This window comes from Patella vulgata, chromosome 5 (assembly GCF_932274485.2).
Source record: "Patella vulgata chromosome 5, xgPatVulg1.2, whole genome shotgun sequence".
Classification (NCBI taxonomy): Eukaryota; Metazoa; Mollusca; class Gastropoda; family Patellidae; genus Patella; species Patella vulgata.
The window spans coordinates 46,103,116-46,123,648 of NC_065883.2; the positions used below are offsets into that span (position 1 = coordinate 46,103,116).

The 20,533-nt window shown below is 34.4% G+C and overlaps 1 long non-coding RNA gene across 1 annotated transcript; it reads right to left on the reverse strand.

The window, feature by feature from the left end:
- Positions 1 to 16,834: 16,834 nt before the first annotated feature.
- On the reverse strand, positions 16,835 to 18,386 carry LOC126820287 (uncharacterized). The gene is made up of 3 exons (XR_007679910.2): positions 18,277 to 18,386; positions 17,524 to 17,663; positions 16,835 to 16,931 (listed from the first exon to the last, which is right to left on the reverse strand). It is a non-coding gene; the product is annotated as an uncharacterized LOC126820287 (long non-coding RNA).
- Between the last annotated feature and the right edge of the window lie 2,147 nt (positions 18,387 to 20,533).

Consider the following 20,533-nt stretch of genomic DNA (forward strand, 5'->3'; position numbering starts at 1 on the left):
GGAATTCGATATAAGAGTAGGCCGTAGCGCCGTTGCCGGGCCAAATTTCCCTCATAGCACATTATATGGCGTATGCCCGTCTTCCATTAGCCCACGTTAGGTGCAGAAAAGTGGGACGTTAAACCCCATTTCATTTTCATTTCATTTCGAGACGACCCTGTCTCATCAATTATCATTCAATACGTTTTGGGGTGCCTTGAACCGGACTGTCACAAAGCTTTAAAGTTTTAAAATCGAGTTCACCAGGGTAAAAAATCTCCACCCTTAACAAACCCAACACGCAATCCCATCAATGCATCCCACCCCAAAGGATACAGCCGCGCCCCTCCCGAGGGCTTATGAAAATAAACATTGATTAAATTTAAATAAAATATTTCAATTTATTACAGAAATAAAATATTTCAATTTATTACATATCCAATTGCCAGACCAACCCCAATAAAAATAACGGTAACTAATGAGGTACGAGAAAGAGCCCGAGCACTAATATATCCCGTGGCCCCAACCAGAACCATTATGGAAGCGAAATCGGTCACAAGCTACTCTACGGTCATCGGCACAGTAATTGAAGTAAGTCATCATCTCCATTCGATGTCTAAATACTATTCAACAGATCTAGATTTCCTACATTTTGCCAATTCAATTATAATTTTAGTTTCCAAAATCTTTTTTTTGTTTGTTTTGTCAAAAGCCATTGTTTCAATCAAATTTGTTCACCCTGGTTAATATGTGACGGTATAATTCGCTAGAAGAAAATTGTCTTGTGGCTGGCTGTACATGACCAGTTAAGCTGTAATAATACCACGTGACTCGTGTTAAATAAACATACACCCCAACAGCTTCTGACACACCATTGTACTATATTTCATTAAGAACAGACTTGATTGACAGGTGATTCAATTGTAATATCACGTGATCTCGTTCATATTCATAATGTCATTATACATTTGTAATTAAAATGGATTTTGGTAATTTTTTATGTTTTTGTGTGTTGATACTTCAATGATAAAAACTTACACCTCAATATTGAATAATATACCAGGTCTATACCATTTTTCTGTAAAGCAATCAAATAACCTGTTTTCTAGCGTAGCCTATACTTATAATACAATTATTACATGAAATTATAACATCGCTAGAACAATAGCTTAAAAACCGAAAGCCTACTGACACAAGTTCGTTTTTTATTTTGTTGATAGAGCACCTACTTGTCGAATTACCATTTCCAGGTTGAGATTTCAATTTGCAGAGGTTAATACAACACAAAATAAAAATAACATTGTCCCGTTGGGCTTCCTTACCCTAATAACATTGTCCCGTTGGGCTTCCTTACCCTAATATCGACTAACTTTTAGTTTGATATTTGCTTTTTACACAATCTATAACCTGTGAACTGTATGATTATTTCAGGAACACCAAACTGAGCAGGTTTCTAAAAAAGGAAAAGAAATAAATATCAAAAAAATTAAAATAAGAGATGATACGGATTCCTCAATGATAACCGTTTGGGAACCCAGACCAGAATTGGCTCAACTTCTGAAAGTTGATCATTTTATTAAAATTACCAACTTAAAATTAAATGTATTCAAAGGAAACGTGGAATTTAACACCACATTTAATACCAACATCGAGGTAAGTTAGTATATTCCTTCGCCCAAAGTCAACATTTTTAAGTTCCGGAGGGCCTGACGAGGACTGAAAACAACAAACGTATGTCAGCTATTGTGTAAATTGTGTAAATTAATATCTGTAAAATTAAGAAATATCTATCTTTCGTTGCTATCATAACCCTAATTCTCTTGTCACATCTTGTATTGATTTTTATAACTCGTTAGTGGGCCACGGTGGCTAAGTGGACAAGTGACGCTGGCTCACTAGACTGGGGGTCGAGTCTTTGACCCCTGCATTGGCGGAGAAAGCTCCTCAGGATTTTCCGACATCGTTACCCTTGTCAGTGATGCAGGGCGGGAGGGTCTGACAAGGGAAAACTACGGTCTTGTGTATACATTGGCGTGCACGTAAAAGATCCCTTGGCAGAAGGAATATGATATAAGAGTAGGCCATAGTGCCGCTGACCTGGTAAAATGCCCTTCATAGCACACTGTATGGCATATGCCCATCTTCATTAGCCGGTAGGAACAGAACAGTAGGACGTTAAACCCCATTTCATTTCATTAAGCTCGTTATTCCATGGTACTCTTGCTAAACTCTGCTGTTGGACTGATATCAGACACTCCCTATCGTGACTACATGCCATCTGTCTCCTATAAATGACATTTGTTACCAGTTGTTTATAGAATAGAATATAAGATATTACTTCTTATTTGTCAGATATTGTACAATTTTATGAATCTAGTCGTTGTTTAGGTTCAGATTCCGATGAGAAAAAGCAAATTTTGAATCTCGCGAAGAGAAAGCTTTTCAAGACCCCTCAAAACCCACATACTACTATGCGCACTTGTCAGTCTCTATCCCATTTGTTACGCCTGCTTACGACTCACCTTTCGAAAAGAATATTTAGCTAATTAGAAAACTTTGGAGTGAACTATTATCCCTCTTATAAATATACATGTTCATTTTTATTTGTCATTTTATTTGTTTTTGCCTTTATATTCTGTTTGTCATTTTATATTTTATTTGCTTGTCTTTTTTGTATTGGACTTCTTGTGAGAGCAGCGCTGTATAACATATAATAATAATAATAATTGTAAATAATATTTTTAAGTTTATACATTTTATTACTTAAAGTGACAAAACCATGTCTTCCGTACGTATTAATATTGTTGTGATTTTAATATATAATACTCTCCTTGTTTTACAAAATATTGAACTTTGCTCGTTTCCTGAAAATATTTATCACAAAGACAATAAAATGGTTGTATAATGTATAATGTATGTTGGACAAATTCACATAAAGAAAAGATAATTTATTTTGCGCTAAATGAAACTAAATTTATCGTATTCTGGAAGGGTTTATTTAATAGGTTTGTGTATCTTTTAGATGGTCTTTTTTTTACACTGTATTTATCCAGTTGATAATACAGTTTGGTTAATTATCACGGTACAAGAAATTGGACATGAAAAAAGAATTGTCTATGTGGATTCTATTATTGGTTTATTCAGTGCAACATCAGATAATTATTCATTATTAAACTGAAATAACAGTTATCTAAGTGTCTTTATTATCTTTTTCAGGACAATTGTACAGTTGACACGGTTCCTTGGATGTAAGTATATACCAATAGTTTAATATCTAATATGAAAAGGATGAATACTGAAAACAACAAACGTATGTCAGCTATTGTGTAAATTGTGCAGGGTTAGAAGGTTTAGTGGTATAATGCGTGCTCTTTAGATCATGGGGTGTACCATTGAGTCAAGTGGCGAGATTTCAATTCAAGGGAGTAAGGTCGTCTGGTCAACCTCGTGGACTTTCTCCTGTTTCATCCCACTGCTAAACACCCCTTTTGCAAGCCAAATATTGAAATAAAATTGACCATGCCATATGTAAGTCTTGAATTCGCGTATTTTGTGTCGCGTGGACCGTTAAACCTAAACTCATATTTTGTGATAGTTCTGGTTTTAATTATTTTGTTATGTATTTTTCAGAAGCAGCTTGGACCTTTGGTTAACGAATTCCTGTGAAGGTGATAACTTTTTCTTTTTTGGGAGTTTACTGCTGCCCCTTAAGAAAGCAATTTTATTAAAAGGATAATAAATACACACAACTTTTTCTTTTTTGGGGTTTACTGTTGCCTCTTAAGAGAGCAATTTCATTAATAAATAAAATAAATACACACACACATATATATATATACTATTCAAAAAAAGTAGGGGATATTTGATTTTTAAGTGTTATTAAAGTCACCTAATGAAACTGACGAAGAAACAAATGACAAAATGAAATGAAGTTCACATTCATCGATTTATTCCAAATGATCGTTAGACTAAGTAAGGCACAGACTGACCATTATAAGGGTAAAATGATACCCGGGGTCAAACAGCAAAGTTACCACAGCATCACAACCAAGTCAGTAACGGGTAAATCCTCCTCTGTTTGCCAAACAAGCATTGATCCGACGTGGCATACTCCTAATGAGACGTCTAAGGTCATTTTGGTCCAGATTGTCCCATTCCTGTTGCAACGCAGCAGCAAGTTCTTGGACATTGGCAGGACGTTGTTGACGTTGACGTAACCTCTGTCCAAGCATGTCCCAGACATGCTCGATGGGGGAGAGGTCGGGACTGGCCAAGGTAATGTGGTGATGTTCTGTTGTTGGAGGTAACCTGTAACGATCCTGGCCCTGTGACATCTTGCGTTGTCATCCTGGAAGATGAAACGGCGGCCATGACGTCGTGCGAACGGCACAACATGGACTGCCAAGATGTTGTCCCGGTAGTACTGGCCTGTAACACGCCCTGCAACAACATGTAAAGCCGTTCTTCCAACAACAGTGATGCCTCCCCACACCATAACAGAACCACCCCCAAATCGATCATGTCTGATGACGTTAACGTCTTGGAAGCGCTCGTTTCGACGACGCCACACCCTCCTACGTCTGTCCAAAAAATCAACAGTGAACCTTGACTCATCTGAAAACATCACATTGCTCCAGCGTCGATTATCCCAGTGTTGACGATCCCTACACCAACGACGTCTTGCCTGAATGTGATGATCTCTCAAACAAGGGATCACGCGAGGACGTCGGGCGCGAAGGTGACCCCTATGCAGTCGATTCCGAATCGTCTGGCCACTCACTCTCACACCAGTGTCTGTTTGAAGACGAGCGCTGATCTGATTTGCTGTGATGACACGATTTTTCAAGGCCAAGGTACGGATAAATCGATCCTGGGCTTGAGTTGTCGCCCTTGGTCGTCCTGAGCGTGGTCTGTCCTGTACAGATTGTGTATCACGGTATCTGGACCATAGCCTGTTTATGACAGACTGAGAAACATTCATCGTCCGCGCCACAACCGCCTGTGTTGTGCCGATCTGTAGCATGCCAAGGGCACGTAACCTTTCATTTTGGGTAAGCCGACGCATATCAAAATTTGTTTTCTGGTCACTAAAACAATTAAACTGATGTTTCCACCCTGGAATTCAATGCCACAATGACTGTAACATTCAAAGTCAGAGTCGTGCAAATCTTGGGTTGGACCCCCATGATGATCCCAAGCATCACATGCATTCCATGCGGTAGCTATTGGTGCGTTTGGGCGTCACATGTAACTGGAAATGTTTCTTCTGTTAGGTTCTATAGTGACTTTTTTCGTAGTCATTTGCATATTTTAGTATTATGCCCCCAAAATCAAATATCCCCTACTTTTTTTGAATAGTATATAAGAAATAGATATAAATATAAAATTTGAAAAATTAAGTCTCGTAATAGACACAATTTTATAAAAAGTAGAAAGGAAGCGCTCAGGGTTGTGGGTTGTGTTTTTTTTAAATAATACCAATGGCGGTAACTCCATTAAAACGTTTGACATTTTTAATAATGAAAAAAAATGTGTCGGCATTATAAAGTTTAAAAATAATATCTGGACATTAAAATTTGATTTTATTAATATTATATTTAAAATATTTTTGATTTTAACAATTTTGTTTTATATTTTTTCAGAAGCAGCTTGGGCCGTTTACCAATTCCTTTAAGGTCCCAACTTTCTATTTATTTTTGAGAGTGCTGCTCATATTTATAGTTTATTTTTGATTTTTTTTTTCTTTTGATGCCATTGCCAGTCAGCACTACTGGTACCGAATTTAAAGCATTTAAAGAACAAACCTTAAAGCATTTAAAGAACAAACCTTAAAGCATTTTAAGAACAAACCTTAAAGCATTTTAAGAACAAACCTTAAAGCATTTAAAGAACAAACCTTAAACCACTGAGTCTCGTAATTGATAAAAGTAGAACGCGGGTCAAAATTTTAATAGAAAAGGGAGATAACTCCATTTTGGGTGTGACGAAATTAAATAAGATTAAAGGGGGATTATTTTGTTACTTTAAAGAAACCCTTGAATTGGTGCATTCTTTGTAGAATAAAAATGGCAAGACGACGTAGATTTAATCCCATAGATAATTTGAAGGCAAAGCAAAATAAAGATAAAATAAAAATAGAGAAAGAACAGAATGCATCCACTATATCTGCGTCTTCAGGTGAGAACTATAGCTCTGTTAGAGTAGATAGCATTCCTTTAAGCACAGAAAACATAAATATTACTAATCCTTCAAATGACGAAACACGTACACTGTTTGATAAACCAGTTGAAACTATTATAGACATTCCTACATTTCCAATTGACATGAAAGATACTGTTTTAGCTAGTTACCATCAAGGAAATCCTTTATTCGGTAGATTTAGTGGAAGTCAGTGTGTTGCTATGAGCGCCATGTCTATGTTGTTCACTAAAGTAAAACCTTTAGAAAGTTGGAATAGTGCAGACTTGGACAGTATATTAATAGCCGGTAATGAATTATATGCTTCTCTTCAGTCGATGGCATCAATTAACAAGAGATATATTTTGGTATCGGAACTTCCAGATAAAATAGAAAAATTTGGTAAAATATTTAGTCTTAACATCGCCGATGATTCATATGTCGGATTATTTTGGTCAAGAAATGCAAGTGGAATAGATGACATAGTTATGAACTTATTTGAAGCCCTGTAAACTAGTCTGTTAATGCACGAATCATGCTTTGTTACATTTGGCGGAAATACATTTGCAATAATGAAACACTTGAATACATTTTTTATTTTTGATTCACACAGCAGAAGTAATAGAGGATTGCTATCTGAGAATGGTAGATGCATATTATTACATGTTAGAGATATTACACAAGTCTATCAACACTGTAACGAACTAGCTGTTTCTCTGAACCTAGGTCCACAAACTCAATTTGAAATAACAGGTATTAACATTGATATTTTAACCGATTTATCAGATATACCCCAGTCTATAGATCAAGAATGTGTAATTATTTCAGATGATGACAACATGTCTTGTAATGATCCATTTAATGATATTTCGATAGATTTAGCAGAATCTAATGATGATATTATTATCTCTCAAGTGGAATCAAATTCATTTAATTTTAATCCAATTCCATTAGCTACTAAGAGAAATATTTGTTCACAGCTTGGTCTGCCAGCTAACTCAAATGAAAACATTGTAAGTACGTGTCCACTAACGAAACCCTCAGAAATAAAATCAATTATTGGAGATGGCAATTGTTTTTTTAGATCTATATCGTATGCTTTAACAGGCACAGCGAATCACCATAGAAAGATTAGACTTGCTGTTGTAAAGCACCTTAAAACCCATGCCGCATTATTTAAACAGTATCTAAGACCTGGTTACACCTCAATACTTGACTATATTAGTAGATCACGCATGAATTACGTTAAAAGTTGGGCGACTGAAATAGAAATATTTGCTGCAGCAGATTTACTTGAAACTGACATATATATACCTGCAGTAATAATAACTGGTTAAAATTTTCTAGATTGCAACACAAGGGAGATAATTCAATGAATGGAGCAATATATATTAATCATCTGAAAGGAGTACACTATGAAGTTGTAATGAATGTTATGAGAGATAGTTCTTTAGTCCAACAACAAGCATATGAAGTAAGTAATGATTGTAATGGTTCAGATTATGAAAACACACCAAATGTAGAATGCAAGGAAACAAACAATGAAACCATGAACTTATTGAAAAGTAACTCATTTTCACAAAATAAAAGTACAAAGAGAAAACGAGAAAACCATTGGAAATCTCGCAAATTAACAAAGAAATCTAAAAATATGAAAGAAAAACTAACATATGATCATGATCAGGAAAGCTCATTTCACAATGACATGCAAGAAAGTAACAGTTACAGAACTGACAAAAGTTATAAACGAAGGGTTAAATCAATCTTGAAAGTGAAGTCAAAAGAACGATATCATGTTAATGCACATTACAGAAATAAAATTAAGAAGCGAATGAAAGATCAATATAAAAACAATCCAGTTTTTGCTAACAAATTGAAACAGAGCAGTGTGTTTAAATATAGGATTAATGTAAATCATAGAAATCATGTTAAGCGGCTTAGTATTAACAAATATAGAATTAATGTAAATCATAGAAATCATGTTAAGCGGCTTAGTATTAACAAATATAGGATTAATATAAATCATAGAAATAGAGTAAAACAATTTATCAATGATAAATATAGAAATAATTTAACTCACAAAAATAAAGTTAAGCTACGTATCAATGATAAATATAGAAATGATTTAAGTCACAAAAACAAAGTTAAACAGCGTAGCACTGATAAATATCGGACGGATAAAAACCATAAGAACAAAATAATTGATCAGAATAAACAAAGAAAATTTAAAAAAAAGGTAGAAATGTCGGACATAGAAAGAGTTCTCGAAGAGTTTAAGAAAGAGTCGAGTCATGGTCCAGAATATATCTGCTGTGTATGTAACAGATTATTGTTTAAAAACCAAGTAAATTCTTGCAACGAGAAATTATATAATAAAGATGATAAAGTCAAGAAAGTAGCAACCCAGTTTATCACTAAAACATATTTACACGAATGTTCTATTGATTGTATAGATAACTGTGACTATCCCGAAGGTTATAAATCGTTATGGATTTGTTTTACTTGCGATTCTAAAATCAAATCTGGCAAAATACCCGCAGAAAGTGTTATAAACAATTTAGAACCTGGCCATATACCACAACAGCTCGAATGTTTAAATAGTCTCGAGGCACATTTAATAGCTCTAAATATAACTTTCATGAAAATGGTAAACTTGGCAAAGACACAACAATTTAAAGTTAGCGGAGAAACTGTCTGTATTCCTAACAATATTAATGAAGTGACCAAGGTTTTACCCAGATCTGAAGGTTCTGATCAGCTCATTAGACTGAAATTAAAAAAACGAATTACACATAAAAGCTATTATCAATATGAATTTGTTAACAAGTCGAAATTAAGAGATGCTTTACTTTTTTTTGAAGGAAAATAACCAATATTATACAGAGGTTGAATTTGACAAACTGGAATTTTGAAACAGAAACACAAGGTAAGGGAGATAACTCCAATCTAGAACAGTTGAAACCCGACACTCAAAACAACTCTGATACAATAGAAAATGAAACTGATAGTTTACCAGACATTGATGTGCCACTTGATGAGTTACATGCACTGTTGACACCTGCTGCTTTAAGTAATTCTAAGACAAGAGAAGACGATACTGATAGCTTACCAGACATAGACATGCCACTTGATGAGTTACATGGACCGTTGTTGAGTACGTGTTTGCAACCCGTTGATCTTGCACAAGAGATTTTAGACAACACTGATAGTATATTTTCTATTTCTCCAACAGAAAATAAAAATCCTGTTAAGATTTTAACAGACAAAACGAATGAAGCTATGTGTTTTCCGACCCTATTTCCAACTGGACAAAATATATTTGCTGATAATCGAGATGAACGAATCACTCTAGGTCGCTATTTACACTGTCGTCTAATGAACGTTGATAACCGATTCGCTAAAAATACAGATTACATCTTTTATGCTCAGTATTTATATGAACTCAGTCAAGTTGTCTCAAGTGTCTCCATCGCATTACGCAAAACAAAATCAGTTGGTAATAGAATAACAGCTGACATGCTTACAAATGAAGAACCTTTGAAAAATATTTTGAAATGTGATGATGGCTATCGATTTTTGAAATCAGTACGAGGTTCACCCAGCTATTGGAAGACTACACAATCAGATCTGTTTGCTATGATTAGACAACTCGGAATTTGTTAATTTTTTCTAGACAACAAGGTGATAATAGAAAAGCCAGTGAGTTAGGTTGGGCTGAGAAACAAGAAATACTTAGAAGCAACCGGATAACTATAGCTAGAATGTTCGATCACAGGTTTCATTATTTCTTAAAGAATTTTATCATGTCAAGCTGAGCCTATTGGTAAAGTAAAAGATTATTTCTATCGTATCGAAAATCAAATGCGCGGAAGTTGTCAGGTACACATGTTATTATGGATAGAAGATGCACCTGTACTTGGTAGAGACGCTGACAGTAAAGTTGTTGAATTTGTAAATAAATAAATACATTTTTAATATGACACAATGTATACAATGTCTACAGTTCTACAAACAAAGGTTTCTTCAGAGGGTGGTCTAGGGAAATTAAATCGACATACCGTATTTTTCTTTTTACAAGATTTTGAATGCTTTTTACTGTGTATTTGAACACTGGATACAATTTCGTGTAGTTCTGGATCATCTGAAATGTTTGGCATTTTACATGTTATGTATTTATTTACAAATTCAACAACTTTACAGAGAAAAACTGTGTGGTTTTCGATGAAAGTGTTAAAAGTCTAATATTGCATCATGATTACTGTTTTAAAGTATTTTCGTGTTTGATTTATATTGAATTCATCTCATCTTTTTGAAGAATGCATTTATGTTCAAAAATAAAAATGTTCTGTGGAATTCAAAATTCATGTGCTTTTAAATTATCAGATTCCAAACTGGGGGGTAGGGATGAAAAAGCTGTTGTAGTGTTACATAATCAGATTATTTCAACTTACTTATCCTATGGAAATACAGCTATATAGGAGATATTTTAAAATTGATAGGCACTGCATGTTTCAACATTTTAGATTTGACCACAATTTGGCACTTGAAACTACGTTAACAGAGAAAAACTGTGTGGTTTTCGATGAAAGTGTTAAAAAGTCTAATATTGCATCATGATTACTGTTTTAAAGTATTTTCGTGTTTGATTTATATTGAATTTATCTCATCTTTTTACAGAATGCATTTATGTTCAAAAATAAAAATGTTCTGTTTAATTCAAAATTCATGTGCTTTTAAATTTCTGTCTGAAATTCCGCAGTTTTCTGATGCATTATAGTGTTTGCAGAATGCCGCACAGCTCATCTGAAAATGCATAGATTTTCATATTCTTTGGTCAGGGAATTGCATATATGTTTGTTTATTAGATAACAACAGATTTGTTTAAACTGCAGAAACATGTGAGGTATATAGGACTAAGACTAGTAATTATTTCCCCTTATTTCATGATGGACGAATGTAGTGCGAGTTATAAATAGACAATTTTTCCCTTAATTTTTTTCTCCCCTCTTCCTGCATTTTTGGGTTGACTTTTTGGTCTAGAATTGGAGAAAAGGGATCAAATTTGCAATTTCATAGCAGTTTTGGGTAATACTGATGATATTACAGCGGAGGGATAGGGGGTGTAAAGTGTCTTTCTGCAGAGCAGTCATTGTGTCGGAAGTGAGATTTTCACCCCAGTCAACTTCAAATCCGTGTAGCAAAAAATCTAAATGGTCAACCCCCTACAAAATTATGATGAGGAGATTGCCAAATGTTGTCCCCATTGTGCCTATAAAGATTGGAACCAACGGAATGTTGAGAAAAAAGCTACAGCCTGTGATGTTACAGCCATTTAACATTGAAGTCAATGGGCAAATAATTGCTAGTCTGAGTCCATATATTAATCATCTGAAAGGAGTACACTATGAAGTTGTAATGAATGTTATGAGAGATAGTTCTTTAGTCCAACAACAAGCATATGAAGTAAGTAATGATTGTAATGGTTCAGATTATGAAAACACACCAAATGTAGAATGCAAGGAAACAAACAATGAAACCATGAACTTATTGAAAAGTAACTCATTTTCACAAAATAAAAGTACAAAGAGAAAACGAGAAAACCATTGGAAATCTCGCAAATTAACAAAGAAATCTAAAAATATGAAAGAAAAACTAACATATGATCATGATCAGGAAAGCTCATTTCACAATGACATGCAAGAAAGTAACAGTTACAGAACTGACAAAAGTTATAAACGAAGGGTTAAATCAATCTTGAAAGTGAAGTCAAAAGAACGATATCATGTTAATGCACATTACAGAAATAAAATTAAGAAGCGAATGAAAGATCAATATAAAAACAATCCAGTTTTTGCTAACAAATTGAAACAGAGCAGTGTGTTTAAATATAGGATTAATGTAAATCATAGAAATCATGTTAAGCGGCTTAGTATTAACAAATATAGAATTAATGTAAATCATAGAAATCATGTTAAGCGGCTTAGTATTAACAAATATAGGATTAATATAAATCATAGAAATAGAGTAAAACAATTTATCAATGATAAATATAGAAATAATTTAACTCACAAAAATAAAGTTAAGCTACGTATCAATGATAAATATAGAAATGATTTAAGTCACAAAAACAAAGTTAAACAGCGTAGCACTGATAAATATCGGACGGATAAAAACCATAAGAACAAAATAATTGATCAGAATAAACAAAGAAAATTTAAAAAAAAGGTAGAAATGTCGGACATAGAAAGAGTTCTCGAAGAGTTTAAGAAAGAGTCGAGTCATGGTCCAGAATATATCTGCTGTGTATGTAACAGATTATTGTTTAAAAACCAAGTAAATTCTTGCAACGAGAAATTATATAATAAAGATGATAAAGTCAAGAAAGTAGCAACCCAGTGTATCACTAAAACATATTTACACGAATGTTCTATTGATTGTATAGATAACTGTGACTATCCCGAAGGTTATAAATCGTTATGGATTTGTTTTACTTGCGATTCTAAAATCAAATCTGGCAAAATACCCGCAGAAAGTGTTATAAACAATTTAGAACCTGGCCATATACCACAACAGCTCGAATGTTTAAATAGTCTCGAGGCACATTTAATAGCTCTAAATATAACTTTCATGAAAATGGTAAACTTGGCAAAGACACAACAATTTAAAGTTAGCGGAGAAACTGTCTGTATTCCTAACAATATTAATGAAGTGACCAAGGTTTTACCCAGATCTGAAGGTTCTGATCAGCTCATTAGACTGAAATTAAAAAAACGAATTACACATAAAAAGCTATTATCAATATGAATTTGTTAACAAGTCGAAATTAAGAGATGCTTTACTTTTTTTTGAAGGAAAATAACCAATATTATACAGAGGTTGAATTTGACAAACTGGAATTTTGAAACAGAAACACAAGGTAAGGGAGATAACTCCAATCTAGAACAGTTGAAACCCGACACTCAAAACAACTCTGATACAATAGAAAATGAAACTGATAGTTTACCAGACATTGATGTGCCACTTGATGAGTTACATGCACTGTTGACACCTGCTGCTTTAAGTAATTCTAAGACAAGAGAAGACGATACTGATAGCTTACCAGACATAGACATGCCACTTGATGAGTTACATGGACCGTTGTTGAGTACGTGTTTGCAACCCGTTGATCTTGCACAAGAGATTTTAGACAACACTGATAGTATATTTTCTATTTCTCCAACAGAAAATAAAAATCCTGTTAAGATTTTAACAGACAAAACGAATGAAGCTATGTGTTTTCCGACCCTATTTCCAACTGGACAAAATATATTTGCTATTAATCGAGATGAACGAATCACTCTAGGTCGCTATTTACACTGTCGTCTAATGAACGTTGATAACCGATTCGCTAAAAATACAGATTACATCTTTTATGCTCAGTATTTATATGAACTCAGTCAAGTTGTCTCAAGTGTCTCCATCGCATTACGCAAAACAAAATCAGTTGGTAATAGAATAACAGCTGACATGCTTACAAATGAAGAACCTTTGAAAAATATTTTGAAATGTGATGATGGCTATCGATTTTTGAAATCAGTACGAGGTTCACCCAGCTATTGGAAGACTACACAATCAGATCTGTTTGCTATGATTAGACAACTCGGAATTTGTTAATTTTTTCTAGACAACAAGGTGATAATAGAAAAGCCAGTGAGTTAGGTTGGGCTGAGAAACAAGAAATACTTAGAAGCAACCGGATAACTATAGCTAGAATGTTCGATCACAGGTTTCATTATTTCTTAAAGAATTTTATCATGTCAAGCTGAGCCTATTGGTAAAGTAAAAGATTATTTCTATCGTATCGAAAATCAAATGCGCGGAAGTTGTCACGTACACATGTTATTATGGATAGAAGATGCACCTGTACTTGGTAGAGACGCTGACAGTAAAGTTGTTGAATTTGTAAATAAATACATAACATGTAAAATGCCAAACATTTCAGATGATCCAGAACTACACGAAATTGTATCCAGTGTTCAAATACACAGTAAAAAGCATTCAAAATCTTGTAAAAAGAAAAATACGGTATGTCGATTTAATTTCCCTAGACCACCCTCTGAAGAAACCTTTGTTTGTAGAACTGTAGACATTGTATACATTGTGTCATATTAAAAATGTATTTATTTATTTACAAATTCAACAACTTTACTGTCAGCGTCTCTACCAAGTACAGGTGCATCTTCTATCCATAATAACATGTGTACCTGACAACTTCCGCGCATTTGATTTTCGATACGATAGAAATAATCTTTTACTTTACCAATAGGCTCAGCTTGACATGATAAAATTCTTTAAGAAATAATGAAACCTGTGATCGAACATTCTAGCTATAGTTATCCGGTTGCTTCTAAGTATTTCTTGTTTCTCAGCCCAACCTAACTCACTGGCTTTTCTATTATCACCTTGTTGTCTAGAAAAAATTAACAAATTCCGAGTTGTCTAATCATAGCAAACAGATCTGATTGTGTAGTCTTCCAATAGCTGGGTGAACCTCGTACTGATTTCAAAAATCGATAGCCATCATCACATTTCAAAATATTTTTCAAAGGTTCTTCATTTGTAAGCATGTCAGCTGTTATTCTATTACCAACTGATTTTGTTTTGCGTAATGCGATGGAGACACTTGAGACAACTTGACTGAGTTCATATAAATACTGAGCATAAAAGATGTAATCTGTATTTTTAGCGAATCGGTTATCAACGTTCATTAGACGACAGTGTAAATAGCGACCTAGAGTGATTCGTTCATCTCGATTATCAGCAAATATATTTTGTCCAGTTGGAAATAGGGTCGGAAAACACATAGCTTCATTCGTTTTGTCTGTTAAAATCTTAACAGGATTTTTATTTTCTGTTGGAGAAATAGAAAATATACTATCAGTGTTGTCTAAAATCTCTTGTGCAAGATCAACGGGTTGCAAACACGTACTCAACAACGGTCCATGTAACTCATCAAGTGGCATGTCTATGTCTGGTAAGCTATCAGTATCGTCTTCTCTTGTCTTAGAATTACTTAAAGCAGCAGGTGTCAACAGTGCATGTAACTCATCAAGTGGCACATCAATGTCTGGTAAACTATCAGTTTCATTTTCTATTGTATCAGAGTTGTTTTGAGTGTCGGGTTTCAACTGTTCTAGATTGGAGTTATCTCCCTTACCTTGTGTTTCTGTTTCAAAATTCCAGTTTGTCAAATTCAACCTCTGTATAATATTGGTTATTTTCCTTCAAAAAAAAGTAAAGCATCTCTTAATTTCGACTTGTTAACAAATTCATATTGATAATAGCTTTTATGTGTAATTCGTTTTTTTAATTTCAGTCTAATGAGCTGATCAGAACCTTCAGATCTGGGTAAAACCTTGGTCACTTCATTAATATTGTTAGGAATACAGACAGTTTCTCCGCTAACTTTAAATTGTTGTGTCTTTGCCAAGTTTACCATTTTCATGAAAGTTATATTTAGAGCTATTAAATGTGCCTCGAGACTATTTAAACATTCGAGCTGTTGTGGTATATGGCCAGGTTCTAAATTGTTTATAACACTTTCTGCGGGTATTTTGCCAGATTTGATTTTAGAATCGCAAGTAAAACAAATCCATAACGATTTATAACCTTCGGGATAGTCACAGTTATCTATACAATTCAATAGAACATTCGTGGTAAATATGTTTTAGTGATACACTGGGTTGCTACTTTCTTGACTTTATCATCTTTATTATATAATTTCTCGTTGCAAGAATTTACTTGGTTTTTAAACAATAATCTGTTACATACACAGCAGATATATTCTGGACCATGACTCGACTCTTTCTTAAACTCTTCGAGAACTCTTTCTATGTCCGACATTTCTACCTTTTTTTTAAATTTTCTTTGTTTATTCTGATCAATTATTTTGTTCTTATGGTTTTTATCCGTCCGATATTTATCAGTGCTACGCTGTTTAACTTTGTTTTTGTGACTTAAATCATCTATATTTATCATTGATACGTAGCTTAACTTTATTTTTGTGAGTTAAATTATTTCTATATTTATCATTGATAAATTGTTTTACTCTATTTCTATGATTTATATTAATCCTATATTTGTTAATACTAAGCCGCTTAACATGATTTCTATGATTTACATTAATTCTATATTTGTTAATACTAAGCCGCTTAACATGATTTCTATGATTTACATTAATCCTATATTTAAACACACTGCTCTGTTTCAATTTGTTAGCAAAAACTGGATTGTTTTTATATTGATCTTTCATTCGCTTCTTAATTTTATTTCTGTAATGTGCATTAACATGATATCGTTCTTTTGACTTCACTTTCAAGATTGATTTAACCCTTCGTTTATAACTTTTGTCAGTTCTGTAACTGTTACTTTCTTGCATGTCATTGTGAAATGAGCTTTCCTGATCATGATCATATGTTAGTTTTTCTTTCATATTTTTAGATTTCTTTGTTAATTTGCGAGATTTCCAATGGTTTTCTCGTTTTCTCTTTGTACTTTTATTTTGTGAAAATGAGTTACTTTTCAATAAGTTCATGGTTTCATTGTTTGTTTCCTTGCATTCTACATTTGGTGTGTTTTCATAATCTGAACCATTACAATCATTACTTACTTCATATGCTTGTTGTTGGACTAAAGAACTATCTCTCATAACATTCATTACAACTTCATAGTGTACTCCTTTCAGATGATTAATATATATTGCTCCATTCATTGAATTATCTCCCTTGTGTTGCAATCTAGAAAATTTTAACCAGTTATTATTACTGCAGGTATATATGTCAGTTTCAAGTAAATCTGCTGCAGCAAATATTTCTATTTCAGTCGCCCAACTTTTAACGTAATTCATGCGTGATCTACTAATATAGTCAAGTATTGAGGTGTAACCAGGTCTTAGATACTGTTTAAATAATGCGGCATGGGTTTTAAGGTGCTTTACAACAGCAAGTCTAATCTTTCTATGGTGATTCGCTGTGCCTGTTAAAGCATACGATATAGATCTAAAAAAACAATTGCCATCTCCAATAATTGATTTTATTTCTGAGGGTTTCGTTAGTGGACACGTACTTACAATGTTTTCATTTGAGTTAGCTGGCAGACCAAGCTGTGAACAAATATTTCTCTTAGTAGCTAATGGAATTGGATTAAAATTAAATGAATTTGATTCCACTTGAGAGATAATAATATCATCATTAGATTCTGCTAAATCTATCGAAATATCATTAAATGGATCATTACAAGACATGTTGTCATCATCTGAAATAATTACACATTCTTGATCTATAGACTGGGGTATATCTGATAAATCGGTTAAAATATCAATGTTAATACCTGTTATTTCAAATTGAGTTTGTGGACCTAGGTTCAGAGAAACAGCTAGTTCGTTACAGTGTTGATAGACTTGTGTAATATCTCTAACATGTAATAATATGCATCTACCATTCTCAGATAGCAATCCTCTATTACTTCTGCTGTGTGAATCAAAAATAAAAAATGTATTCAAGTGTTTCATTATTGCAAATGTATTTCCGCCAAATGTAACAAAGCATGATTCGTGCATTAACAGACTAGTTTACAGGGCTTCAAATAAGTTCATAACTATGTCATCTATTCCACTTGCATTTCTTGACCAAAATAATCCGACATATGAATCATCGGCGATGTTAAGACTAAATATTTTAAAAAATTTTTCTATTTTATCTGGAAGTTCCGATACCAAAATATATCTCTTGTTAATTGATGCCATCGACTGAAGAGAAGCATATAATTCATTACCGGCTATTAATATACTGTCCAAGTCTGCACTATTCCAACTTTCTAAAGGTTTTACTTTAGTGAACAACATAGACATGGCGCTCATAGCAACACACTGACTTCCACTAAATCTACCGAATAAAGGATTTCCTTGATGGTAACTAGCTAAAACAGTATCTTTTATGTCAATTGGAAATGTAGGAATGTCTATAATAGTTTCAACTGGTTTATCAAACAGTGTACGTGTTTCGTCATTTGAAGGATTAGTAATATTTATGTTTTCTGTGCTTAAAGGAATGCTATCTACTCTAACAGAGCTATAGTTCTCACCTGAAGACGCAGATATAGTGGATGCATTCTGTTCTTTCTCTATTTTTATTTTATCTTTATTTTGCTTTGCCTTCAAATTATCTATGGGATTAAATCTACGTCGTCTTGCCATTTTTATTCTACAAAGAATGCACCAATTCAAGGGTTTCTTTAAAGTAACAAAATAATCCCCCTTTAATCTTATTTAATTTCGTCACACCCAAAATGGAGTTATCTCCCTTTTCTATTAAAATTTTGACCCGCGTTCTACTTTTATCAATTACGAGACTCAGTGGTTTAAGGTTTGTTCTTTAAATGCTTTAAGGTTTGTTCTTAAAATGCTTTAAGGTTTGTTCTTAAAATGCTTTAAGGTTTGTTCTTAAAATGCTTTAAGGTTTGTTCTTTAAATGCTTTAAGGTTTGTTCTTTAAATGCTTTAAGGTTTGTTCTTTAAATGCTTTAAATTCGGTACCAGTAGTGCTGACTGGCAATGGCATCAAAAGAAAAAAAAAATCAAAAATAAACTATAAATATGAGCAGCACTCTCAAAAATAAATAGAAAGTTGGGACCTTAAAGGAATTGGTAAACGGCCCAAGCTGCTTCTGAAAAAATATAAAACAAAATTGTTAAAATCAAAAATATTTTAAATATAATATTAATAAAATCAAATTTTAATGTCCAGATATTATTTTTAAACTTTATAATGCCGACACATTTTTTTTCATTATTAAAAATGTCAAACGTTTTAATGGAGTTACCGCCATTGGTATTATTTAAAAAAAACACAACCCACAACCCTGAGCGCTTCCTTTCTACTTTTTATAAAATTGTGTCTATTACGAGACTTAATTTTTCAAATTTTATATTTATATCTATTTCTTATATACTATTCAAAAACAGTAGGGGATATTTGATTTTGGGGGCATAATACTAAAATATGCAAATGACTACGAAAAAAGTCACTATAGAACCTAACAGAAGAAACATTTCCAGTTACATGTGACGCCCAAACGCACCAATAGCTACCGCATGGAATGCATGTGATGCTTGGGATCATCATGGGGGTCCAACCCAAGATTTGCACGACTTTGAATGTTACAGTCATTGTGGCATTGAATTCCAGGGTGGAAACATCAGTTTAATTGTTTTAGTGACCAGAAAACAAATTTTGATATGCGTCGGCTTACCCAAAATGAAAGGTTACGTGCCCTTGGCATGCTACAGATCGGCACAACACAGGCGGTTGTGGCGCGGACGATGAATGTTTCTCAGTCTGTCATAAACAGGCTATGGTCCAGATACCGTGATACACAATCTGTACAGGACAGACCACGCTCAGGACGACCAAGGGCGACAACTCAAGCCCAGGATCGATTTATCCGTACCTTGGCCTTGAAAAATCGTGTCATCACAGCAAATCAGATCAGCGCTCGTCTTCAAACAGACACTGGTGTGAGAGTGAGTGGCCAGACGATTCGGAATCGACTGCATAGGGGTCACCTTCGCGCCCGACGTCCTCGCGTGATCCCTTGTTTGAGAGATCATCACATTCAGGCAAGACGTCGTTGGTGTAGGGATCGTCAACACTGGGATAATCGACGCTGGAGCAATGTGATGTTTTCAGATGAGTCAAGGTTCACTGTTGATTTTTTGGACAGACGTAGGAGGGTGTGGCGTCGTCGAAACGAGCGCTTCCAAGACGTTAACGTCATCAGACATGATCGATTTGGGGGTGGTTCTGTTATGGTGTGGGGAGGCATCACTGTTGCTGGAAGAACGGCTTTACATGTTGTTGCAGGGCGTGTTACAGGCCAGTACTACCGGGACAACATCTTGGCAGTCCATGTTGTGCCGTTCGCACGACGTCATGGCCGCCGTTTCATCTTCCAGGATGACAACGCAAGATGTCACAGGGCCAGGATCGTTACAGGTTACCTCCAACAACAGAACATCACCACATTACCTTGGCCAGTCCCGACCTCTCCCCCATCGAGCATGTCTGGGACATGCTTGGACAGAGGTTACGTCAACGTCAACAACGTCCTGCCAATGTCCAAGAACTTGCTGCTGCGTTGCAACAGGAATGGGACAATCTGGACCAAAATGACCTTAGACGTCTCATTAGGAGTATGCCACGTCGGATCAATGCTTGTTTGGCAAACAGAGGAGGATTTACCCGTTACTGACTTGGTTGTGATGCTGTGGTAAGTTTGCTGTTTGACCCCGGGTATCATTTTACCCTTATAATGGTCAGTCTGTGCCTTACTTAGTCTAACGA